The sequence below is a fragment of the Papaver somniferum genome, chromosome 11 (assembly GCF_003573695.1).
Source record: "Papaver somniferum cultivar HN1 chromosome 11, ASM357369v1, whole genome shotgun sequence".
Classification (NCBI taxonomy): domain Eukaryota; kingdom Viridiplantae; phylum Streptophyta; class Magnoliopsida; order Ranunculales; family Papaveraceae; genus Papaver; species Papaver somniferum.
The window spans coordinates 68,444,116-68,459,551 of NC_039368.1; the positions used below are offsets into that span (position 1 = coordinate 68,444,116).

The 15,436-nt window shown below is 36.9% G+C and overlaps 1 long non-coding RNA gene across 1 annotated transcript; it reads left to right on the forward strand.

Moving 5' to 3' along the window:
• The first annotated feature begins 12,700 nt into the window (after positions 1–12,700).
• LOC113320965 lies at positions 12,701–13,415 on the forward strand. Its single transcript, XR_003346374.1, has 2 exons — positions 12,701–12,947; positions 13,111–13,415. It is a non-coding gene; the product is annotated as an uncharacterized LOC113320965 (long non-coding RNA).
• Positions 13,416–15,436: the final 2,021 nt, after the last annotated feature.

The window sequence follows — 15,436 nt, forward strand, 5'->3', positions numbered from 1 at the left end:
GTGGATGCACACATGAAGGGGTGTGAGACTTCTTAACCTCAACGTGGTATGTAGAATATGAGGTCGTGGAAACTTACATGTCATTTATTTTGGTTTACAAGTATCCTATTGAACACCTTAATATGTGAAGTAAAAATATCATAATGATAACTGGATTTTGATTAACTATATTAAGAATGATCCAGTGGGTCTCTTTGGGCGCACCTAGGTTGCACTATTTACATTTTATCTTTTTTACTTGAACTGAGCTTTAAAGTACTTATTTCATTTACTAACAATGCATTCTGCTATGTAGACTGGAGTCCAGTCCATTACCAAGAGGCAACCCACAAGTTCTGGAACAATAAGGTAACCTGCATTATGTGTTGGTAATTGCTATCTTCCATTTAAGGAATTACATTTTTCCAAGGTATTGCAGCCGCCACCGCCACCATCAGCACCGTCCCTGTCAGAACAATGAGCTATTGCAGCGAGGCAGCTCCACCACCCTCTGAGGCAGAAGTACATGCTGAAGTTTTGGAGATAAAGCGAAAATGGCGACGTGCTACAACCAATGCTGATTATAACAGCGAAGGACTTCAAGCAATGATACAAGCGCAGACTAACCAAATATGTGCATAAAATGAGATTATCAAAAAGCTGACAGAAGATGATGAAAAGTTCACACAAAAAATGCAGAAACCGATGCTTAATCTCGTGTTAAACAACAGTATCGCTGATGGATCACCTGAACTTGAATGTTGGATCAGTAGTTACTTGTCACGTTAATGTTTCAGTCTTGGTATTATCTTTTTACTTATTTACTTGTCACACTAATGTTGGATCAACAATGTTTTTTTATTCATTCGTAGAGGTCATTTATCAGGTGTTTTTTAGTTTGGTTATTGTTTCAACAACTTATTTTAACGGTTAATTATTTTTTATTTAACTAATATTATTTATTTATTTGAATGCTTATTTGTTTATATCTATTTTTTGTGTAATAAATCTCATTGGAAGCATCGGTGGTAACATAGGCTAGTCACTAAAGAAAATTTGGTGACGAGTTTGGCATATTGAGAATGGTTACGGTGAGGGCAGTGTTGTGTCTCTAATAACTTTTGAGATGAGTGATTTGCAGGCAAAATTGTTTTGCAGACAATATATGTATTTTTTAGAGACGACTAAATTTTGTTGCTGATCTTTTATTTTGAGACGAAAGTCATTTCGCTGCTAAACTATTATTTTTTCTGAGATGAAAAAAAATCATGGCTAAAACTATTTAGGTGACGAATTTGTTTCTTCACTATAAATATATTTCGAGACGAGTAAATTTTGCGGCTAAAACTATTTATGTGACGCTCTTTTTTCTTCACTATAAGTTAATTTTGAGACGAACAAATTTCGCGGCTAAAACTATTTTATTTGACAAATTTGTTTCATCACTATAAGTTATATTAAGACGAAATATTTTCCTCACCAAAACTATTTTAAGTGTTAAAATATTTTCCTCACCAATAATATCTACAGTGACAAAATTCTTCATCACAAAATTAGTGAACAATGTCAATTTTATTTGCTCACGAAAAGATAGTTTTGGTGGAAAAAAGACTTGCGTCGCTAATTAAAAAAAATTCGGTGATGATTTCTTAAGGACGTAATAGAACACTTTCAACAACTCGCTATAGGTGATGAATTTTTTTGCGCCGCTGAATTCTTTTTGCAACGAAGAAATTGATTTTCGTGATACAATATTTTCCCACTAAAAGCGAATTTTCTTGTAGGTTATCAAGTTGTGTTTTTTTCGAGGGCTTCAAGCTGGAGAAACGCATCAGTCCTTTGACTATCTGGTCGTTTCCTTCCGGTCTTCCTTAGGGTTTCAATGAGAAATGTAACGCGGTCAGGGTTGAATCCTTGGCTATCGAGTAAGTTACGTTGGGGCTGTTCGGAATCCGTTTCTTCGTAGGGTTTCCTCAATATATATGCAGGTGAAACTAGATTGTTCCTCTCGGTTCAGAATAAAGACTCTTCTTGTTGAATTCATATCTCTTCATCATGTCGAACAGAAGTGAATCATCCTCGAGCTATCCGGATTCCTCGGTCAAACGCAGGCGTCTCGCTTCCAGAGTATGATTCTAATTACCTACTGATTTTGAAGTGATAATTCTTCTTTTCCTCATAAAATCACTGCTTATTTTTTTTAGAGTGGGCAAACTCCTGGGTCTTGTAACAAATCCCCCGTTCGGATCATCCGAGGCAAGAAGATCATTCCGATATGCTTTTCACTGACAAATAGATATTTTCTTGCCACCATCAATAGTTAACAAAGAGAGATCTTCTTTTGTGTAGAGGTACCCAGTTGGAACACGCGTGACCGTGGTTGATGACGACGATCTGGCCACACCTCTTACTTCAAACTCGAGTACGCCAACTGCTACAGACCTGGAAAATGATGATTTGGGTATTTCTTGCTATGAATATCCCAATGCAGGTTTGTCGTTCGATATCCATATGAAGTGTTTATCTTCTAGCTACCGAAGTCTAGGTAGATTCTTAGTGTGGAAGGAGTTCGTGGTTTTGTACACGAAAATATGGAGAAGATACGGCCACATTGCAACCAGGAACGTGGTGCAACATTGCTCGTCAGCGTTAGTCACCACATTGAACTTCCTTCTGCCCATGATTCTTGAAATAGAAGGCACATCCATTCGCAACGTCACTGAAGCAACTGTTGAAAAGTGGGAAAACATGGTATCTACCTGCGAATCCCTGGAGTTTAACGTAAGATGGCTGAGGCACCGTCTTGACATTGTCAAAGTTGATCGAGCCGGCATCTTTGACAACGTTGTTCCTGCTACAAAGGCCATTTTGGAAGAGGAAAAGGCTCTGACTGCTAAATCTCAAAAGGTGGAACAGGCAATCCGATATTTGAAGAGTATGACTGAAAGGTACCAAAAACAGGCTGAAGATGATGCTTTCAAGAAACTACACTTAGATGGTCTTTTCTGAGTTGTTATTTTGAATGTGCAGCCATGAGAATGTCTGATGGGTTTCGTCTAAACTTTTTAGAGTTGGGGTCAACCACTCAAATCGGACTCCGCATGAAGTCTCGAGAGCTATTTTCATAACAATTGCGCAGTCATAATTTTTCTGACGAGAATAGTTTCATCTAAACTTTCATTATAGATGTAGGACTTTGTAAAATCTAAGATGGGAATGCAAGATATAATATGAAAAACTAAGAAAATTAAAAACAAAAGGGATAGAGATACAAAACCGATGGGTTGCCTCCCATTAAGCGCTTGGTTTAACATCGTCAGCCCGACGTTATTGTTATCATCCGTACACCAACAATCTGAAAATTTGGTAATCTTTCCAAATAACAATCTGCAATTCAAATAACAGCTTCACAAAAACATTAGTACAAGATATAAATATTGAAGCTATAAATTTGTTGAAGTTTCCCCCACACTTAGTCCTTTCTGCACTCGGAAGTGTAAAGAGAACATAACATTCGGGAACTTCAAAAGGTTCTTCAGCTTGGTGAACCTGCACAATACTCGATTCAAACACATCAAGTAGTGGATATTTAGAAGCAAAATAATCCGTTAAAATTTTGGAAGCACACAACTCTAATCCTAAGTGAGGTATTTTCTTAAAAGTTGGGTTAACAACTCTTTGAGAAGCTATTTCAATTGGAGGAAAATGATCAATAGATATAGAATTATGCAAAGGATTAGACAAACCTTGTACGTGATCCTCATCTTTCTTAATTAAATTCAGTGAATTATTTACCTCATGTATATCGTGGTCCTCTATCGAACTATTATTATCTATCTCAATTGGGTCTTCCACGACTTCAATCAATTTGGTTTCATTCTAAATCTCCATTTCTTCAACACTCTCATCATCCGAATCAAACTCCGCTCTCATGAACTCTTCTTCAGTATAGATTTTGGGGTATTCTGTATGAGTATCCGTTAAGGGAACAATCGGGTCTACTTCTACCAAATCAACTGGCCTAAAAACATTGTAATATGGATGTTCATTGTAACATTGATATGCATTTGAATATGTCACACCGTTCATAACAATGGTTCGGTCATACCAAAGCTCCTCCTTTTGAATAGGCGAATGATCATTATTACGGTCCGGAGTTGGTATAACTTCATCATTGTTATAAGAAATTTCCAAAGGTTGCTCATCTCCAAAATATTTGTTTTCCTCCTCAGAAATTTAGAATTGGTTTGGTTTTGAGGCCAAACTTCTTCCTCATTCATATTCTCAATGAGTTGAGCAGTTTGTATCTTTATCTTTTCCATATTCCTTTGAAATTCTTGGCGTGATTCATCCATATTTTTGTTGTGCTCATCCAAATTTTGAATGAACTGGTCCAACCCTTGTTTATGTTGCGTCATCTCTTGGATCAGTTAATCAAGACGTTCTTCAAAACCCACACTTTCACTCACCACACTATTTCCAAACCAAGTCTCCCCTTTTTGAATAGGTGAATGATCATATAAACGATCAGGAGTTTGGTTAGATATATTGAAGTAAGATTCGGTTGACATATTGTTCTCCGCACTTAGTTGCTCATTGAGTGACTCACTGTGGAAATAATGGCCTTTAAATAATGCATAATCTGATCAAGCTTCTGTTCATGTTCAGGAGATAAACGATTAGAAGCATAACTATCCTCCCATCCTTGTGATTGTTCACTTACATGCCCGTCATAAGGTTGTTGACATGTATGAGAATATCCGTAAGGTTCCGTGGAATATTGATCATAGCCAAAAGATTGGTTTTGATTATACCCATGGGATGGTTGGTAGTTATCATATGAATGAGATTGAAAACCATATTGATTACCACTGTTGTATTTGTAATCTTGTGCTCCGTACATGTTATTTCCGTAAGGAAACATGACGACTCGCAAGAGTAAAAGAGAAAATAAAACAAAACAAAAACAAGCTAAACAAATAAATAATCAATTAGCGACTACTCCCCGGTAACGACGCCAAAATTTGAATGGGATGTCATAGGCTCAACAAATTAATAAATATATTTCCCACTAATTAACTGGTAATATAGTTCCCACAGAGAACTGTGTAATTGATAGGTTATTTGAAATAGCAAGATAAAGTAAATAACAAGGGGGGGGGGGGGTTTGTTGTAAGATAAATCAAAAGATAATAATAAAATAAACATCAAGGAATCCTTCGCCGTTACCAAGCGTTAACAGGATTAGAATACTTATCTATCGTCCGTAAGAACCATTCATCACCAACCGTAAAATAACATCTAGAGCAGTGTTATCCCCAAAGATCCTTGTGTAACTTGATACCGAAGCGCTCGCATATCAAGTTCTATCCAACTGAACCACCAAGTAGTAGCGCACTCAAGGTGTAACCCAATCGGATGCTTTAAGCTATGTGAACTTAGATTGATCCTTGCAGTTAGACTCTTAGCGCAAGGTCCACTTACTAGTGTTGTATTCACACACAATTGTTCCACAAAATCCCTCTGCGAGGTCTCATGTTCTCTACTTGTGTAAGGGATATTCAACAATTACATGGATATCCTAACCCATTACTAGCAATAGAATGATCAGTAGATTAATATAGCGTGCACTCCAAACAATCTAATAATTCAATCATAAACCCTAGATACGGTGAAAACAAACTATGATGATTAAAACTCTCGATTGATTTGTATTAATAATAAAACTTCACGCTTAGAACATTGAATTCATCCTTAATCAACAAAGGATTTAGCTACTCATATTACAAAGAAGATGATAATGGTGGTTTCCCCCTAAAGGGGTAAACCCTAGGTTTTTGATGTAGAACTTGTGATATGAGATTCGATTATTGATATCTTATTTTACATAACCTAATACCTTTTTATAGGTTTACATTACTTGATCTCCAAGTATTTAGTTCAGTTCAAGAACCCGACCCGAAATAACAAATCCAAACGTGCCCTTAGGTCTTCCAAGGTGTGAATACACGTTTTCCACTTGCTAATTTTGCAAACACAGTCCACAAACTTCAAATTCCAGCAGATATTTTCGGAATTAGGTCTTCGAACCCAGTCCGCAAACCCAGTTCGCGGACTTCACTGTCTTCGGTATTTGATAAAACTGTTTTGGACACAACTTCTTCATCCGAACTCGGAATGACCTCATTATTTTTGAATTCTTTTTATCTTTCAATTATCTTCAAGATGATGATGATAAATCCTTAATTTGGATGAGTTAATCTCTGTATTTGTCCCGTCTCTTGATTGTGTGTGTTTTGCTCCTTTTCGTCGCATATCTTCCACTTCTCTTGGACTTGGGCGCTTGGATACTTGGAATACTTCTCTTCTTGGCTCTTTTCAGCACTTTGTAGCTCCTTTTTTGGATGATTCACCTATTAGAGGCAAATGAGAGAAAACAAGAGTAATAATAAGAAAATATGCAAGAATAATAGCTAAAGCAAGTATGGAATGAACACTAAAATCATATGAATTACGCACTTATCAGTTAGTTAGCAGATTTATGGAATCACCAAGACAATCTCACTTACAAGCTGCAAAACGTATTTTGAAATATGTTAAAGGAATAACTAGTTCAGGTATCTTCTATACAGTTTCATAAGATCCAAAGTTGGTTGGTTATACAGATAGTGATTGGGCTGGAGATACATAAGGAAGAAATAAAACTTCAGGTTATGCATTCCATTTAGGAAGAGGATTTTTATCTTAGTCATCAAAGAAGTAACAGGTGGTTGCTTTGTCTACAACAGAAGCTGAATATATTGCTGTTGGAAATTATGCTATACAAGCAGTATGGCTAAGAATGATGCTGAGACCTCTCTTCCATGAACAAGTAACACCTACAACAATAATTTGTGATAATAAGTCATCAATTTCATTAACAAAGAATCTTGTGCTTCACAGAAGGAGTAAGCACATTGATAGTAAGTATCATTACATTAGAGAACTTGTCAGTAACAAAGAAATAGTTATGGAGTTTGTGAAAGTGTGAATCAAGTAGCTGATATTTTCACATAGTCTTTGAAGTCAAATACTTTCATCTACTTGTGTGGAAAACTTGGAATGATCAGTAAAGAATATCTTGGTTTAAGGAAGGAAGTTAAACTTTAAACCAAGATATAGTTTATGGAAGAAATTAATAGAAGTTGATTTTAATGAGTGAAAGCAAATTGGAGAAGTTGACGTGGTATAATGGAAGCAACTAGGTGGAGATGTTGCTGTCTGAGTGAAGTAACTAGAAGAAGTTAATGATGTCTAAGTGGAAGCAACCAGTGGAAGTTGGTGCCGTTTATGGAAACAATCAGTACAAGTTATCACGCGTTATTGTGAATGTGGAGTAAACTTGGGAAACAAGTTTGCCAGTATTAGAGTTTGGTTACGTATAGTATTTACGTATAGAGTTTGAAAAGACGAGGGTACCCAAATATACCTCAATCTAAAACTTTTCCACCTATAAGTCCTTTCTCCGAAATTGAATGTCTATGGATTGAGTGGAGAAAATACAACAAATCGGTTCACACTTCGTGTGATTGTCTATGGATACAATATCGAGACAATACGATAACAAGATAACTTGTATGATTGACTATGGATACAAGATCGAGATAATACAACAACGAAGTATGTTTACTTGATAAATAGGTTCAGACTTAACCAAACACAATAGGATTGCTATCAAGTAAATAGGAATTAACGTTTTTGTATTTTACTTCTAATTATAATAAAAACAATTATAGTTGCGGAAATAGAAAAGTAAAAGACACCGCAAGATTTTGTTAACGAAGAACCCGCAAATGCAGAAAAACCCCGGGACCTTGTCCAGAATTGAATACTCTCAGGATTAAGCCGCTATACAAAATCTAGACCAACTTCGTATAGTTGAGACCAAGCAACTAAAGCTATAGTTCACCTAGTTCCGTCTGTATCCCTGCGCCTCCAACTTGCAATAAGTCACGCACTTTGAACAATTTCTTTGGTTCGTACTCCAGACAGTAAAGGAATAGCAAATCTGTTCGGTAACAACTCTTTTCAAACAAGTGATATAAGTTTGACAAAAGGCTCTTCCGTTTATCCCAATAAACTCCTTTATCAGGTCCTTAGATCTATCTTTTCAACAACTACCAAAGTAATTGTTAAGACTATGCAATCAATACTTTGAATCACAATTTTTTTATTGATGCCGATCTACTCAACTAATCAATCATATCTATCACAAAGATAAACCGATTATAGTTGGGTCCCCAACCGATCAAGTTTTGTGCACACCAAAGATTATGAACCCAAATCAGAAATCTTCTTCGTCTTCAACTCTTCTTAGATCTTCAATAAATACCTGCATACAATCAACTTGAATCTCTTGTGATCAGTCACACACAGAACGGAGTCTGTTAACAATAGATTATCACAAGACTTCTTTAAAACTACAAACAATCTAAAGATCCCCGTCGAAACTTCGATCTAGTTTGAGTGAATCTTATATCATAAGAGAAGATTCTCAAGTACAAACAAACTAGGTGCAATCAAAGTTCAACAACCGTTAGTCAATCAGATCAATCGAAAACTAATAATAAACTGCAATTATCTAGTTTACCACCAACGGTACTCGTAGAGCTTCCCAATCCTAAAGAAGTCTTTAAAACGAGCGGTCGTAAGAGATTTCGCCTAATTAGGGTACTTTCCTCTCCGAATAGACGGCTCCACCAGTAACAACACAACAAGGGAGTTTTGCTGGCTCTGAGGATTAGTTTGCTCTAAATGCAAACTTCAATATTTATAGACCAAGGAAGTTTGGACATCAAGGAATTTCCGAAACCGAAAATATTCTCAAGATATGCAATATATTTCCAAATACGTTTTCCATAATTCCTAGAAATGCTTTGTCCAAATATTGACCGAAGTCTCAGTAGAAAATCTCCAATTAGTAAATGCACATTACCAATTTTTATTTTCTAAAGATATACATTTTAATTGCTGGAAATTAAAAGCGGATAAAACTAAAAACCTTAATTAAAAGATTCTCAATTGTTTTCGATCCGGGATTCTCCGTTAGCTATTAAGAGATATCTTTGAACAATAAAAGTTAAGCGTTACTGCACATGTTCGAAGTGTGTCGACATTTTTCCTTTGTAAATCCTTTTTCATATTTGACTTCCAAAAACTATGTGATTGATTATCCTATCAAATCACCAATCATGGGTTTCACGGTTCTACCAAAACAAGTTTCGGTTCTACCTCCATGTGGGTACTAGAATTAGTCACGCTAGCTTTCCAAAATTTGGTTAACTAGGTACTAGGATCAGTTTCCACATATATATGGAATCTAAATTGTATTTGTTGCACATGTTCATAGGATCGGTTCCATAATAACTAAAAACTTGTTGCACCTCTTACAAGTGTTTATGGGTAAAAATTGTTTCTGCTGGTTTTGGTAATTTTAGGTGTGTGGATGAGAAACAAATCTAAACCTAAAACAAATGCAATGCACAGGAGTACTTTAGATTCGAGGGATCAATCTGTACAATCCCGTCTTAAACCAAGAAATGGCCATTCCAGCCTTGCTTCGGTCACTAAGTGAAGGAGAAGGGTTGGTCTTAGGGAGGGAAGCGAAGAAGTTGTTGAGACCAGAATGGTTAATTCTGAAGGTGTGGCTATTGACTTGTATCAGAATTTGGAACTGGCTTGTGGAATGAAAGCTATCAGTTCTTTTGTATTTTTCTGGATACTGTGTTGTTGTTCTAACCAAAACTTGTTGTTTGGTCGAAAATAGGTAAAACCTATTTATACGAGTCATATTGAATGCACCCTGATCTCGTAGAAAGTAGGAGTGATTGAGTGATGGAGAAGTGGGGTTATGTTTAACTGTCAGAAACCACGTTCCCACTATGGAGGAAACTGGTTAGTTTACACCCACTACTTCTTGCCGCCACTAACTGCCCTATTTTCTGACACTTTCTCATAATGGGCGTGTTGCACGCCGCACGCTGTAAACCTCCAGAGCAATACCCCGATGAGCATCCTCTAGTTTGTGACATGTTTGACGTCTCGAGTGTTTTCATGGAAAACATGTAGCAGGTTGCTATGTATGGCAAGTCAAAGTCAGAAGACTTGCCACAGGAGAATAACATGTGATGCTATTTGGCTTGTCTTAGTTGGTCGCCCAAAACTTTGCACGGGTATGTCAATTCTGTGGCGAATTTGGATGGCTAAGATCGTAACTCATGAGAAAGGGTGGCCACTGATTAGGGCCACATTCTGTTGGCGCCTGATGGTTGCACAGTGGCGTCATTTTCACATGGCAATGGTGTGGTGGCATATAGCGGCATGTCAGTGGCATAGTGGTGCCTGGCGTAGCCATGGCAGCTATTTTGGCATATTGGTGTTAGACCCAAATATGGCTTTGGCAACATTGGCCCTGTTGCTATATTAAACTTAATGCCTTAGGAGAATTACTTGACTTAGTTGGCATGGCAACTTTAGCTAAATTAGGGTTTGGCATATCAAAACCCTAATTAGCGCGCGTGGCAAGGCCGCTGCATGGTGGCGCTTTATGCAATCGGTGTCATGGCCACATTGAAGGAATTACGGCAGGCCATAATATGGGAATAACCACAGGCGCAAGGATAGCCACGGGTGATTATTGAATGGCGCCATTTTTAGGATTTGTCGGGTCCCACATGGCTCGTGGCATGTTGTAGGGCCAAAGTGGCGCAATTGGGCCACGACTGGAAATTAGAGTTTTGACTAAGGCGGAGCCGTGTTTGGAATACCCTAATTGGAATATGTCATGGCGTTTGGCCACGAACAAGAAGTTGGTTAGCACGTTGGCGCGCTATTTATGGCATGTTGACATGATTGGCATGCTACTACGGCAAAGTGGCACGTTTGGAATGTTCGGCATGCTATTGCGAAAAAGTGGCATGTTTGGCATGTTTGGCATGCCAATTAGCATATTGGCGCGGCATGGCATGTTCGGCATGTCACTAGCATGACGGAGCGGAATGGCACGTTTGGCATGTTTGGCATGCCCATTACCGTATTGGTGCGACTTTTGAAAGCCAATTTGGCATTGTGGCCATCTGGAGAAACTTTGCCTCTTTTATACTGTGACAGGTTTAGAGCGACCTGACTGGTCGATTAAGAAGAGGGGCCAGCCAAGCATGGGTGTGGCCACACTTCTAGTGTGCGTGTGGCGGATTTAAAGCGACCTCATTGGTCGATGGGAAATAGGGCCGGAAAGTATGGGCCCATCCACAACTCATGTGCGTGTGGCGGGTTTAAGGCGACCTGATTGGTCGACGAGAAATAGGGGCCGGTTCGAGCAGCATGGGGTGTGGCCACTTGTAAGAGGCGCCGGTTGACCTATGGCATGGCCACACCTCCCTTTGTTGTTGCTCCTATTCCGTGGCTCATTTTATTCCTTGTTTTCTGATTGTGGGTAGGATTTTGCACCTACTAATCCATGGAGGATTAATTTCCTAGTTCTCCTAGGCTTAGTTTCGACGGGAGAGGTCTAATATACTGCGTAGGGCGCAAAACCCTGATTTTGTAAATTAGTTAGGGTAATATCTGAATCTTCTGAATTATCACAAAATTGATTGAATTCTATGTGTTGACACAGAGTTCTTTAAGTTTATTGACAGGGAGTAGTATGCTTTCCGATTGAATACTTTTATGCAAGGACCTTAACCTTGATACTTGGAAATTCGTACTACTCTGCTGTGAGTGAACACAAATTGTCATGCCATACCAATATTAAGGGTTTAGCCTGGGAACATAGCACATAAAGCATTCAAAGAAACTTATATTAACTTAATTATACAGGCAAGGTGCCAAAATTTACAAAATACCTGGGATTGTTGCTACCTGCACCATTCTGGGTAAATTTCATGTGAATATTTGTTGCTCAATAAATGCGCCAGTGAAGAGTTTGAACACTCATCACTTTTACATGGATTTGTTTCTTTGCATAGTGACGGCACATTAAATGCAGGATTTTATAAATTTAGCCCTGAACTAAAAACCACCATCAACATTAAGTCCCCTGCTTAGCACGTAATAGTGGCATTGTTGCGGGGTAAGCATGAGATGGTGACATACAAGCGATAAACGACCAAGCTAGAGTAAGTAAATATTACCAGGAAAGTGGCTGCCTACAAGAAAACATGGCTTTGGTGACGACAGTTTTTGTGGCGAAGAATATTTCATTGTTGAAGTTTAGTTAGTGCGACCAAAATAATTTTCGTCACTGTTATTAGGTTTTCCGCGACGAGACTCGGGTTTCGTCACTCATAAGTTTTTAATGACCTCATTTAGAGACGAAATAATGTCTAATCACTAATAAGTTTTTTATGATTATATATTTTCGACACCATTTAATTCTATTGTTATGATGCTAAAAATACTTTTTATTTTATACTATATAATCAAAACCCGGTCAAAGAAAATTCGAGAATAAAAATAAATTTCTATCAAAGTAAATTAAAAAAAAATGGTAAATAAATAAAAATGTTAATAAGGATATGCTTACGTATGTCAGAGGTGTTTAGCCATCCCTGTGGTCCCAAGATAAACGACTCAGATTATGATGATTAAAACCAAGTAATCTTCATCTACGCATGTAAGAGGTTTAGATACTAATACGTCAAAGGATGATAGCACAATAAAAAAATTGATCGTAGCCCTACTCCTCCAAAAGTTTTACCTCCTCACTCTCCTATCTCAAATCTATCTCTCTCTTTGTCGAGATCTGCCGCCTCCTTTCTTTTTTCTTTACAAACAGAACCAGACCCACCTTCACAAATCGATTTTGATCCAACAAATAAAAGAGGGTATTCATGGAAAAAATCTTCCACTTGTGAGTAGTAAAACAGAGAGAAAGAAAATGTAGATTTGGGATTTTGCTTGCAATCAGAGACTCAAACAAATTTCAGGTACAATTTTTATTGAAACCCTTTAATAATTTCTGTGTTAATTAGCTCAATCGATTTAATTTTTATTTTCTTTTTGTTATATGTTCGATTTTGATTTTTGGATTTTTAATTTGAAATTTATTCTGTAGATTACTAAACCTAGTACTATCTAATGATTTCATAGTGATTGTGATCTAGCACTTGTGGTGGTGAATTGCGAAGGTTGTGGTGATAATGGTAGTTGTTTAATTTTGATTGGTTTTGGTGGATAGTTTTCCGGCTTAGTACCATTGAGGGTAATTTTTGGGTTAATTCATGGTGTAAGTTTAGCGATCATGGTAGATAAGATGTTCTCTCAATTTAGAATGCAGTAAGAAATTATTACATGATTTATTGGATCTCGTTTGTGATATTTAAGTTCTTTAGCTGTGATATTACATGATGATGTAGTATGAAATGTTTGAAGAAATTAAAATAATTTGTTATTGGTGTTTTTCAGAAATCCTTAAAATAATTTGGTGGGAAAAATTACATTTTTTTTTGCTGAGAAAAACAAACTTACAATTACTTAAAAAGACTATTACAAATATCACTTAAGGAATCTTCTCCCATACATTGTTCAGGAACTGAGGAGAATAATTCCATATGTTTCTTAAACTTAAAGTCCTAGCTCGACGAGCAAGTCTATCCACAATCTTATTCTTAATACGCTTTACATAACCTACTTTAAATTTCAAACAATCAGAAAATGAAATCCGATAATCTTTTAGGAGATCCAGACACCTCCAATCTATATCACCCTTTCCTCCATTCACAAAGTTTACTAACTAAAGGCAATCACTTAGAAAAGGACCTTAGAAAGACTCATCTCCTCCGCTCAGGAGGAAGCCAAAATTAACGCCTTTGTCTCTGCCGCAAAAGCACTGGAAGTCAGTCCAAAGTCCGCTCTACACCTTTTTATTCTTCCTGCATTGTCACAAAGCATGATTCCAATACCCATGTCAAAATTTTTGAAAGACCCATCAATGAACATGATGTAATCGAAATCCTGGATTGTAAACTTATTTACAAAAGTAGCATCCATCTTAAACGAAGAGGGAGCTATTATACGAGTATTTAAAGATCTCTTAATATCCATTATAGTTCTGTCAAGAGAAACCTGCTCATTCTAAAAACAACATCACGCCTTAACTTCCAGATTGACCAGAGCACTATTGCACCAATGCTTGTCCAATTCACAGCACAGGGAGAGTTACCCAAATTATTCTCAAACCAAGATATAAATATATCATCTATCCATTCAAAGCAGAATTAACTAAATGTTGAAAGGAAAGAGCAAACCAAATGTGATAAGCAATATGGCATTGAATAAAAAGATGCATAACAGTTTCCACTTATTTTCTACACAACGGACATCAGTCATCAATAGCTGGATTATAAAACTTGAGAACTGAATTTACAGGCAGCATGTCAGCAAAAATCTTCCACACAAAGAATTTTATTTTAGGTAAACAATCTAAGGACCAAACTTTTTTCCAGAAAGATGCATCATCAGTTGAGTAAGATTCATTCATATAAGCTTTATAAGCTGACTTAACCGTAAAATTACCATTTAAAGTATGAGCCCACATAATATCATTTTTTTAGTGACCTTTATCTTTAAAGTTATAATCTTTTTAACATCTTCATGCAAAAACAGAGAAGAAAGAAGACTAAGGTTCCATCCATTAACTTGCCTATCAATAAGTTCACTAACATAAATATAATTCCCAAAGTTAGAATTTGTAGAAGTAGGAAGAGAAGAGCTACCAGGCAACCAATTATGCTCCCAAATCCTAGTTATGCTACCATCATTTATCTTGTAAACCTAGCTAGCTCTAAGGAAAACCAAACTATTTACTATACCTTTCCATATCCAAGAAGAAGTATTAGCCGCCTTATCTATTTCTAATATATTCTGATTAGGAAAATACTTGTTTTTAAGGAAGATAGCAACCAACTGATCAGGTTTTTTACAAATTCTCCACCCTAGCTTAGCTATAAGAACTCTGGTTGTAGCATAAGTATTTATGATACCAAGACCACCATTCAGTTTTGATTTCCCAATGTCCCCCCACGAACGAAAGTAAGCCCCTCTTCTTGAATTCTTTTTAGACCACCAGAAAGCTCGCTGAATAGAGTCAATTTTAGAAGTAATTTTTTTAGGAAATGGGAAACAAGACATATGGTAAACAGCTAGACTAGAGAGGACATGCTTAGTAACCACAGTTCTACCAGTTCCATTAAGATTTGATCTTTTAGTATAACTGAGCCTATCATAGAACTTTTGAATTAGAAAATGAAAAGAGTTAGTTTTATCTCTTTTAACAAACAGAGGAGTACCAAGGTATTTTTTCAGAGCTACTCAGGAATTTTATTCCTAAAGTTTTTGAGAGCATCTTAAAATACTTTTGATGCATTTTACAACTAGTAAAAAAACCCGATTTTTCTAGATTAATAGCTTGGCCAGA